Source organism: Carlito syrichta, unplaced genomic scaffold, assembly GCF_000164805.1.
Source record: "Carlito syrichta isolate Samal-C Ts95f unplaced genomic scaffold, Tarsius_syrichta-2.0.1 Scaffold315108, whole genome shotgun sequence".
NCBI lineage: Eukaryota > Metazoa > Chordata > Mammalia > Primates > Tarsiidae > Carlito > Carlito syrichta.
In genome coordinates this window covers 323,671-335,874 of record NW_007259204.1, presented here as the reverse complement: position 1 = coordinate 335,874, position 12,204 = coordinate 323,671, and the positions used below count along the sequence as shown (strand labels likewise).

Sequence of the window (12,204 nt, the reverse complement as noted above, 5' to 3'; positions counted from 1 at the left end):
CCTATAAAACAAAAATAAGAAACAGATTAAGAATTTCCCATTTATATCAACATTTTTCTAGAGAATATTGTGCTGTATTAAATAACATAGTGAATGTATTGATTCTTAGTCTATCTTAACATTTGTGGAAAGAAAATGGGAATTTTTCTTGCTAGTATGCAGTTGTTATTAAGGATCCTTCAGCTAGCTCATTAGAAAGCCTAATCATTGTGAGATTTAACAAAAAGCAGTCAATACACTTGCCTTCCTGTGTGGTCTGAGCTGCATTAAACAGGCCTCTAGTAAATTACTACTCATCAGACACAGAGATCATTGTAGGTCAGATGTCTCAGAGTTTTCAAACCACCAATGTGGAAAATCAACACTAACTTTTTCATGTCAGTGTTGAGTAGGTGAATGGAGAACATCAGGGACAAATGTGACTTAAAAAACTATGAGCTCAAAGGGATGCCCAATTCAAATTTATTGTATATGTGTTATACATGTGTGTTTAAGTTTGCATTGCTGAACCATGCGGTTTTACACAGCTATTTTAGGTTTTGTGACTTTCGAAATATACAGATTCTGTCACCAAAAACATATCTCCCCTGTAAGATTCTGTATCATAAGGATATCTTAGAAGCAAAAAGAAATCATAGACAAAAATGGCAAATCCCTACTTAGACTGTCAAAAATGAGTCAATTCAATAATGAAATAAAATAATCATGACATTGCCCAATCCGTTTTAAAACATTTTTAAAAGTTTTATCAAGAAAATGGAATTAACTGGAAATGTAATTTAAAATAATTTATGAAAGAAAACCTTGATAATCATAATCAATAAATTATATACTTTTTTCATTTTTATTCAATAAAACTGGAGGAATACCCTAGAATTTATTACGTAGAGCAGTTTTAAATATGGAAAACAGAGGAAGTTAGGTTACTTTGATCTGATCCTTTGACAAAACATTCACTTCTCAGCAGAGCTACAAAGAATTTATACATTATTAAATTTTACTATGTTGGCAATGACATGAGCTTTCAAATGTGAACAACAAAAATTTATCCCATTAAAGTGAAGTAGGGTCTGAGTGATTAAATGACAGTCCACCAGCTCAAATTAGCAAAGGAGAGGTTTATTGGTCAAGGCTCTTGCTGGCCAGCAGCCACTTGCAGGGAACTAGATCCCAGCAAGCGTGCAGAGCTGCAACACAGGGCTGTCTTATGAGATTTACATCCTGGTGGGCTAAAGATAGAACTTGGGACTTCCCAAGGCTCTTATGGCAACATTCTGGAGGCATGGGCAAGCAAGCAGGTAAGTTTACAGAAGCAGATGTAGCTGGTTATGCAGGTGTGGCAGATAAGGGTAAAATCAATTGTGTAATGTCTGCAGAGAAAGTTTCCAGGAAAGAAGGAATGCCTGGCTCAAAGTTAGAGCTATTCCTGCTTTTTCCCCTTATACTTCTTTCTTTGTCCTCTTTGTTCCTTCTTACAAAAGGTATAACATGCATGTTTCTCCCTTTAGCTAAAGATTAAAAATAACTTAGTTTTATAACTAAGCTACCACATTTAAGAAATAGTTGATTTTCAAACCAAATATCAAAATAAAAATTAACTTCACAAGTTCAATTTAGGAGAAATGAATAATGGACATGGAGTGGTAAAGTATGTTTCTCATAATGAAAATATTAATTTTACAGTAAATTTACTAATGATGTTAAATGCAATGTCCCATAACTAGAATTTTTATAATTCGCTTATATCAATTTTGAAAAACAATTTGAGTGAACATTATTGAAACACTTTTATAAAAATATTATTTCAGTGTTGCATAGTTTGCCTAGATTATGCTGTGAGGTGATGTTGGAAGAACGGCGTTTCCTGATTTCAAAACCGTCACTTATTTTAACCTACCCTAAGACTCCTGCGCAGCCTTGATTTTAAGCACACCAGCTTAAAATCAAAGCCTAAAGGCAGACCATACTAAGGTGCCTTCAACAATGCCGCATAAAACTTTACTGTACTAAAAAGAAAGATCAGATCGCAAATGTTGATAATTGAAGTTTTAGTTCATGAACTAGACTATGTAGTTCACAAGATTGTCTTGAACACCTCTTATAAGATAATGTTGGAAAGGAATCCCAGAGGGTCAAATAATTGGATAAGTATATCCTTTTAAGAAATCGGTTTAGAAATTATCTTTATGCATGACTACTTAATGCTTACATATTATGGTGACTTGTGTCTGTAGTCCCAGCTACATGGGAGGCTAAGGCAGAAGGATCGCTTGAGCCCAGGAGGTCGGGCTGCGGGTAGCTATGATTGCGCCACTGCACTCCAGCCTGGGCAACAGAGGGAGTCCCTGTTGGAAAACAGAAAACCAAAACAAAAGTACCTTCAGACCTGTATGAGTGGGCTGCCGGCCATGCATCAGTTAGGGTAAGCTGGGGCTGTGAGGCTCTTTTATGGTCATTTTCATGTAATAGGCCTCAAATACATTAGTATGGAATCATTTGTACCCAATATTTTCCCAAAACACATTGGAGGCATCTTATGACAAAAGTCACAAAACAGTTAATAAAATTGAAACAGAAAATGAGAGTCATAAAAAAGAAGCCATATATAATCATGGTATAGCTCTGAATTTCCTATCCTTCAGTAAAGGGACAAAAAGTTATGGGAATGTCAATATCCAAAAAGAGGGATCAATGGTAAGATATATCCCGAATCCAATATGATTCTGCATCTCTTCCTTTATAGTCTTGTACCAGCCAAATAGCTAAGCATTTAACTCAACAGATAATAATTAAGCATAAGCTATTCTGTCTGAATTTGTTCTAAGTCCTGGAAATACAGAGATTTTCCAAAGCACAAAAATAGTCTAACTCACTAAGAAATTCACAAACAATTCATCTCATAAATCTGACAGCGCCGTTCCCCTCCTTTAAGTCCATTATGGACTCTTCTTGGTCCACAGAGTAAAGCTGACACTGAAGCTGAGCACCCCAGGTCTGCTGTTCCCTACACTGAGGGGGCCATTCAACCTTGCTCCTGCCAGTCTTTCTCACTAATTACGTGAAACTTCTCCCTCTTAACCACCACACATACCTTTTCTCACTGTTTATCTTTGTTATCTGTACTTTTGCAAAACCCGTAGTACTTGTCCTTAAGGTCCTTTCCTGTTCTTCTACCTACAAATATTAAACACCTTGCCAAATGTCACCTCTTGCTGTAGATCTTGTGTGAGTCTTCCAGGAGGTAAATCCTCCCTACCTTCCTGTCTTGACTTTCCCTGTCTCTCTCCCCAGCTTCACAGTGAGTTTTCTGTGAACATTACTGAATAACCCACATCCAGCGCAGACTCTGGTCCCATGGAAGTCATTCAATATTTATTTGATAAACAAATGAACAAAAAAAGAACAGTGATTTTTTTTATAACAAAAATATTTTTTCTTCATGCTAAATTCCAGTAAAAATTTGTCAGGTAGGCCCTTACTTTGGGTCCATTCAGAATCATAACAGAAGTATCATTGGTAAGTTTTCCTAAAATGTTAGTGATTTTCAAAAGCCCTAATTTTATAAAAGTCGCTAAAACTGGGGCAGATAAATATAAAAGCAAAGATGGTGATCATTCTGAGGACTGAGATAATAAATTGTAAGAATGTCAGAAATTTAACTAGCAATTAGGATAGATCTCAATATATTCTGTAGGAGAGAAAGGATGTCAAGTCCCTCAACTTCCTCTCTGAATATTGCTGAGCTTTTAATGATTCAAAGCCAAGGCCACTCTTTAGGTTGGGAAACTTTATGGCATTAGTGCCCTGTGTTGCTGTTTCAGGACAAATATTTGGTATCTAAACTCACAGTGTGAACATTGCATTATGGGAGTTAGAAAGCCAAATCTGTGACTTTGACCTCAAATGCCTGGTTGGGGGCGTTACCTATAAACCTTTAAACCTTTTCTAAGAAATTATTATTAACAATCACTGGATTCTAAGAATCACTTTGATTCTAAGGAAACAGTTTTGGAAAGTTCAAAAACAAGATTTTTTTTTTTCAAAAAGCATCATCACATTCACCTAAGAATGAGTAGTCCTTGATTGAGATTACCCCAGAGTTTTATAACCAGGAGCTTTGAAAAGATGGTCTGACCTCAATTTTTTTTTCCTTCAAACCAAGCCAGTTTTCTTAGCCTTAGAAAATACATCCCAAGGACTGTCTGTCTTTGAACTGCCTGGTGTCCCTGCCAGGAGACTCTAACTGCCAAATGTTTCCACAGGTACCTGAAGAAACTGGCTCACTTTGTAAAAATGATTTCATATTGACTGTTAAATTAAGTAAAACATAAAAAAAGGAAAACTTCAAGTTTTGGTGGAACATATATGTTTTACCTTGACAGAGTGAAATAAATTAATGGCAATAAAATAATACCAGTAGTCTGCCAGGCACGGTGGCTCATGCCTATAATCCCAGCATTTTGGGAGGCAGAGATGAGAGGATTGCCTGAGTCCAGAGGTTCGAGACCAGCCTGGGCAACTTGGTGAAACCTCATCTCTACAATAAATCAAAAAATTAACCAGACGTGGTGGTACACCCCTGTGGTTCCATCTACTTGGAAAGCTGAGGCAGAAAGATCACCTGAGCCTAGCAGGTTGAGGTTGCAGTGACCATGAGCATGCCATTACACTCCAGCCTGGGTGACAGAGTAATATATTAGTAGTCTAAAGGAGATAGTTATGTTACAACCTATTATGGCAAAAGGAAGGAAGTTAAGCCTATCTAAAAACAGTAGCAGATCATTAAGAACTTACATTACTGATAAGGGGCTAAACCATCTCAGGTTTATGCCATGAGAAATTATTTTTTGGTGTGCTATAAGGATATTCCTTCCTGCCTCTGTTCTTACAACAATTTTAAATTCCTGTGGTGCAAAAAGATCAAGGATCTATTTTAAGCTGATTTCATCCTAACCAAATTGGATTTTTTTCTTTGTTTCAAAAACTGCTGATGGATCAATTAACACTATAGTTTTCCTGCAAAAGTCCAGCAAAAGATTAAAAAAACAAAAAAGATTTTAAAAAAACGAAACTGTCAATGGCAGAAATTAATTTACTCCTAATGTTAAACTTAAAATCTGCACTTTCTCTGTAGAAAAATGAATGAAAGGAGTATTTTGAAAATAAGTACATTTGTTAATATAGAAGGAATTGAAGGTTAACCTTGAAAACATACCAGCTTCTGTCCAGTTCTGCCATTCCTTTTAAACCTTTAACCTTGTCGTTCATTTTTAAATACTCACCCTTAGCATATGGGGGGGCTTTAAGACAAACATAAGATGATCATAAATATAGCAATTCTGGCTAGAATGTGCATGATCCTGCTATAAGCACTTAGCAAGTATTACCTCACTTGGTATTTATGACAGCCCTATGCAATGAGTGCTATATTATCACTATCCTGCAGGTGAGAAAACTGAGGTACAAAGATGAAGTCATTTGCCAAGTTCCAGAGCTAGCGCATGCAGGAGCCACTCAGGTCCCAGAGTCAGTCCCAGAGTTTTCATGGTCACACATGGTGGAGGCATGACAAGGGGAAGGAAGCCCTGTTAGATTTCTGCCTTCTCATTCTTTCATGCCAAGGATGTCCACCTGCCACTTTATGACCATGTTAATTCTCTCCATACACACGCCTGGAAAACCCAGGCTTCTGCTCTTACCCTCACAATCTTCTCATTAGTGACCATTGATGCTTATTTAGCTGTACTTCCTTAAAAATCATCAACTCTTTCTTTCCAGTGTTGGAGTATCCATGAGTAGTTCCTTGAAACCAGAAGCCTAGATCGAGGTCTATACCTTCATTCCCAAAATGGCATATTCAGCTAATAAGCATTCACTTTTCTTTGATTAATATTGTAATCTTCTTTTCATGAGAATGTTCTTTTGTTTTATTTTCAATGATCAAAGCTATATAGACACGTATGAGTCTACACATATACATATAATACATATATGTGTGTATAAATATATAAACATATAGAGAGATTCATAATCAGAGAATATGGGACTGCATTGGAGAAAGAAACCATGAATTTTTTTGTTTTTATAGGTAGAATCCACCCTAGTTATTTGTTGCTGTTCTTTAATATTTTCAGAAATGATATCACCACTTATTTTAGTATTTAACAGCCTAAGACACCACAAGGTAAATGGGATAGACATTTGTTCTTCTTTGTCACTTATGTTGAAAATTACTGAGAGAAAAGGCAACACACCATGTGCTACTCATTCTTTACTGAGTATGTAATATATTTCGCCATAGGCTATTAATGACTGGGGTTTCCTAAATCCTCAAGCAATGAAATTAATGAATAAAAAGTTAAAATAATGTAGAATTTAAGACGGGGGAAAGAAACTTTAGGGTTAAAAAAAAAATCTTCCAAAATAATGAGACATAGTGTTTACCTAAACAAGCCAAATAGAAATTATGCCAATGTCAATCTGTTATTTTAACAAACTTAATAAGCAAATTGGAGCTCTGCACAGTTAACATAATCAATGTTATGCAATCAATAATGAAAACAGCCAAAAACACTGACTAAACCTTGCCATGGTCAATTTAGTCCCATCATCCTGACACAATCACATTGGTTTTCTAAAACAGTTTTCTTCCTGATGGATGCTCTGAGAACAGAAAATAATCCATTGTAGGCTCTGCAGTAACAATTCACCTCACTCTGCATTTGAATTAAAAATGTTTATGCATCTTCCACTAATTCGCTGAGAGGAGGATTTGCTTGCTAGAACATAATAAACTGGGGTTAATTAATATAATAAACTTAATATCACAATTCTCTTTTAATATACACAGTGAAGATATTTTAACCACCATTTGTATTTAATGGACATGAAATAAGTTTGCCATACTCACACAATTTGTTTTTTCAGAAATGCACATTAGTCAAATGATTTAACCTTTTAAAATTAGGACATTAACAAGAAAAAAGTTAAATCATTCCAATACAAATTCCAAACCTACCTGTAAAGCTGCAAAAATTTATAAGTGCATGAATGTCAGCTTAAATGCAGCTTCATATTTATATTATGGAGATTTTGTACCTAGAGCAAATGTAAATTTTTGATCCTAGGAACTTGTCAAAGAATAAACAGATAAGTACCATGAAGCAGGAAAATTGTGGTTCTTCAAAATTAATAACATTTCATGAATGCCCTTATTTTTTAAAAAAAGAGACCTAGAGCAGTTGTTTTAATATTTTATTCAAACATTTGGAACATTTAATTCAAAATTCTTGAGAACACTGCAATTGTATGATATGGGAAACAATACCATTTGACATTTAAAATAAAGTCAATACTGAAATACACATAATATTTCAATTGATTTTTATTACTTGAAACTTTAATAGTCGCCACTTATGATTTTGGAATGATTAGTGTGGTGGTCATTTTGTGCTTCCTAAATTCCACTTCAGGAGTGAAAGTCAAATTCTGGCAGTTGCTGCAAAGGCTGCCTCACAAAGCCCTAAGCTCTCAGCTCACAGCAGGGATCACAGAGCTGCCCGGGCCAAAGTCAGTCCTTGGTCCTGTGGCAACCCTCACCCAAGTCCTCCAGAGATTCTACTTGAAATGCTATTTTATATTCTAGCTAATCTATCTTCTCATACAAACTTCAAAGGAAACTACTGAATGTGGTTAATTCACATTTATCTTCATATTTTTTAAAAAGTTAAAATTAGTAAAAAATTGAATTGATCCTTTGGCTAATAAATGCCGCAAAATACATTTGGTATAATCTTGTGACTCTTTATTCCAATTTATAATTAGATAAAAATTAGAAAAACTCATGCACTGTACCTCTGTATACAGGACATTCTGGGGGGAATCAGAAAAAAATAATTATATTTAGCTAACAATTCACTCAACATGTGTGTGTGTGTGTGTGTGTGTGTATAATTCTATTCTATTTATTTTCATTATATCAAATTCTTCAACTCCATGTGAACTTTCTTCTTCACTTAATTTTCAAGCTTTTTCCAAAAGCAGAGTCTTACTTGTTAACTTGCAGTAATGTCCACATCAGAAGTGACCCTTCAGTAGACTGAACTGACTATTCCTAGTAGTATTATAACTCCCAAAGTCCTTTTCAATGAGCACGGCATTTTAGATGAGTTAGGCAGAGGATCAAACTACAAGAAATAGCCCATTACCTAATTTACTCAGTAGCTGGAATTTGTTCAACTTAACACATTGCAGTTTAGTGTTATGTAGCAAAAGTAGTGCTCTGAAGATTGGAGACATAGACATTTATATAAGGGAGAAGCAACTAGAAAACTATGAAGCTCTCTGAGGCCAGGCAGGTCGCGAAGATGGACTAAGAGCTTAGGAAAGAGTCATGCATTTAAGAACAAAGACAGAAGCCACAAAGAAGACAAATATGTGTGGTGGGAGTGAGGTATGAAAAGATTATTCTGGCTTGATTTAAAAAACAAGCCAGGATAGTAAAAAAATGCAAAAGTCTAAGTCCTGAATCATTGGTCCATGCCATGGCAGCAAGAAGTTAAAAACAAAATCAGGCCCAGGCAGTTGTTGACTTCACCACAGCATGCTTTACAAGCATAACAGCTGATTAGGCGTTTTCTAGTTAGCCTTGGAAATGTTCTGTTCAGTTGAATGAGTACGTACAAAAGCCAAGAGATAGGAAACAATACAGCACAGTTCAGAGTGGGAGTGAGTCTCTGTGTTTGGAGGATAGATTTGGTGAGAAGAGTTTGGGAAAATAAAGCTAGACATACATGCAGTCATCATATTGTAAATGACCTCATCCTCCATGCTTCTTTTGCCTTTCAGTTAAAGGTTATGCTTTGAAATGTTTAAAATGTGAAATGAGACATAATATGTTTTCCAACGTAGAGGAAAACAAATTAGGAAGAGTTTAGGGTATAAAAGATATAAGCAGGTTGGAACAAAATGATAAAATATGCAGATGACCTGAAATAGAGTATTTTTTAAGAAGAAAATAGGGATGTATGAGCTAAAAAAAAATTTTTTTTAAAGGTAGAGTGCACGAGACTTAGTTATAACAAACTGACTATTGGGATGAAGGAAGTAGTATATAACAATAGATATGAGGAGAGGGTACTTGGGTCCAAAATTTATCTCCATTGACTTATTTGATTTGTTACCTTAGTTAAGCTATTTAATTCTCTGTACCTCAATTTTCTCATCTGCAAAATGTTATAATAATAATAATAATTAGTGCCTACTTTATAAGGTATGATGAGAATTAAACAAGTTAAAATACACAGATCACTTAAAACAAAAACTAACTTTAAAAATATTAGCAGCAGCTATTTTTATGAAAGATCGTGAATGGTGTCTTTGTTGGAAGACTGAGAAGGTAGAAAAACTGCCACAAATCAAAATAGAGAATGTGAGTGTCTAAATAAAGTGAATGTGTATTTAAATTACTTTATCATTCACTCCAGCTATATTCAAGATGGCGTGTCAACACTTGGTATATCTGATTCTCCTTACCATTCACTTCACCTACACCCATGTTTAAATAAACTCACTTCCCACTGTTTTTGCCTATATGCACGCCATCACCACTCTGTTTACTCAGGCTCAAACATCTACAAATGTTTTGAATCATCTTTCTTCTTTTTTTTTCTTTTGTCAAAACAGTTACTAAGATTTATTATTTCTGAAAACAAACAAAAACAAAACGCCCTCATTAGTCACTCTTTTACATTCACACTTCCAAATTTCAGGCTAGGTTGTTATTATAATATGCCTAGGTTAATGGGAAAGCTTCCAAGTTGGTTTGCCTGTCAATCTATCACACCTACTCATTAGGAGATTTCACATCCACATCCATTTACTATGTCACCCCTCTGTCTGCACCTTTCAGTATAATCTGTTCCTAATGTAACACTTCTACTCTTTACTTTTCTTTTATTCTTCTATGAATCCCTTCCCCTACCCTTTTGATAACCTCACTCTTGTCAGTGGGTTCCTTGTTCTTGCAATCACACTGTGCCCATTTGCTTTTGGGCTCAGGTTTTTCAGCATGCATGGATTTGCATTCTGAAAACCCTCAGCTGTTTAACATATCCAGATTGTATCTATTCTTCTACAGACAGAATACCAGCTAAATGTATAAGGATAATTATGTATTTTGAAGGCTGAATACTTTTTTAAAAATTGGCTCAAACATTACAGTCAGAAGCCCTTCTTGACTATGTAAGTCCTCAGCCTTCTCTGAGTTTGCAAAGCAATCATAGACAAAATGCTATACTTTATGTTACACCATACGCAAATAGAATAATTTCTTATAGTATGTGCTCCCTAAATCAATAATAACCCTGGAGGGCAGAGATTCTCTTAGACTCTCATTGTGTCTGCTACTACATCTGACATGGATTGAACTAAGATTTAAGGTTTCACTCAGAATTTAGTGAAGGTGAAGATAAATTATGAAATTACAATTATTAGACATCATAAAACGTACTTACTTCCATAATTTATTATTTCTATAAGGTTACAAATACTTTGGAATATACAACAAACAGAAAATTACTAAGCTATGTAGACAACTTTATAATTTGTAAAATAGAGCATTCAATCCAGGACAAAAACGTATTGGTTTTGGAACTAAGAACTTGAAACTAATAATCATGTGGCATAATTTTAAAAGAAAATGATTATCATCCACAAAATTTTAAAAATGCACTTGACGTTATTAAAGCTTGTAATTGTAACATTTAACATTATAATTTCTCTGAAAACTGCAACTAAAAGAACAATAGATATTCAAAATGTTTTTTTTTGAGTGATTTCTCAAAGAACAATGACAAAAGAAAATATATAATTGATGGCAAACTAGGAGGGAGAAACAAACAAGACTGAACTCACTCTATTCATTTAAGAAGAGAGCTATACTTAGAATTAACATCACTTTATATAATAGAGTGAGGCAATGACAACAAAAATTATAAAACGACTTAGACACAAAGACATTTTTCATGCCATCAATGGGATGAGGAAAGGAAATTAAGATGGAGCCTTTGTGCCTTAAAAATAAACTTCTAGATTTGTAATAAAAATATCAAGTAAGGTCACTATTTATTTGCAGGTACTGGATAAAGGGCAAGAGAAACATAAGAGTTATTTTTGGATTTTCATCACAGAAATTATAATTCAGTCCTAATCATCAAATCAAAATCCCCATGCTACTACATTATTATTATTTTTTAAGATTTTCTATTCTGATTCGGTGGGCACATGTGCAGTATAGTGACGTAAGAATAGTATGTCACCCAGTTGGTGAACATAGCATCCAGTGGAGGATTTTCAGTCCTTACCTCTCTGCCATTTTAGGAGTGCCCAGTTTTCTGTTGTTCCCATCCTCATCCCATGCTACTACACTCTCAATACTAAGCAAATAATTTTTTTTTACTAAAGTTTTAGATTTGTTAACATCTCATGGTATCATGTTAAGAAAGTAAAAGATGAATCAGAAATTCACTACTGAAATTATTTATGCTTTCCTGGATGTGAACACCTTATCCTCAAAGTCCATATTTTATTAACTTTGCATGCCTTGATTAAAATTAATGTTAAATAAATAAGTGAATTTATGTTAACTGATGAAAGCAAATGTTGCCTCTTCTAGATAAAAAAATTCTTTAATATACAGAATATACTTTTAAAAGAACAGCACTTTATATGTGTTTTTCAGCATGACACATTTTCAAAACAGTGTACTTAAAGGAAAGAAAATAAAAATCTAATATCGCTGAAAATGTATAAAACAAATTATTAAATCTTCCAATGGAAATTCAATCAAATTCATTGAAATGGCAGATGTATTTAGACTTGTATATTAATTAAATTAGAGAACCATTAATGATTCATGGCATACAAAATAAATAGAAAATACAAGACACAATAGCAAAAGGATAGCTAAGGAAAAGAAAAGTTTTAATACCTGACTCTATCGATGCCTTGTCTACACTGCTCACTTCATTTTGTGCAAATTGACTTAGTGAATTATGCTATTTTCTCTTCTCAGCAAAAGCCATCATGCAGCTATACAAAGCAAGAAAGGAATGCCAAAGCCACCAAGCATAACAGATATCTAGTTTGCTCAATTTCCTCTTGATTGTTTTTTCTATTGGTAGTATTCTTTAGAGAGTACTTCTG

At 34.5% G+C, this 12,204-nt stretch overlaps 1 protein-coding gene across 1 annotated transcript in view; it reads left to right on the top strand.

Annotated features, from left to right (window-relative positions):
• The window catches only part of LOC103274897 (protein eyes shut homolog), an 872,098-nt gene that overhangs the window by 613,243 nt on the left and 246,651 nt on the right, over positions 1-12,204 (top strand).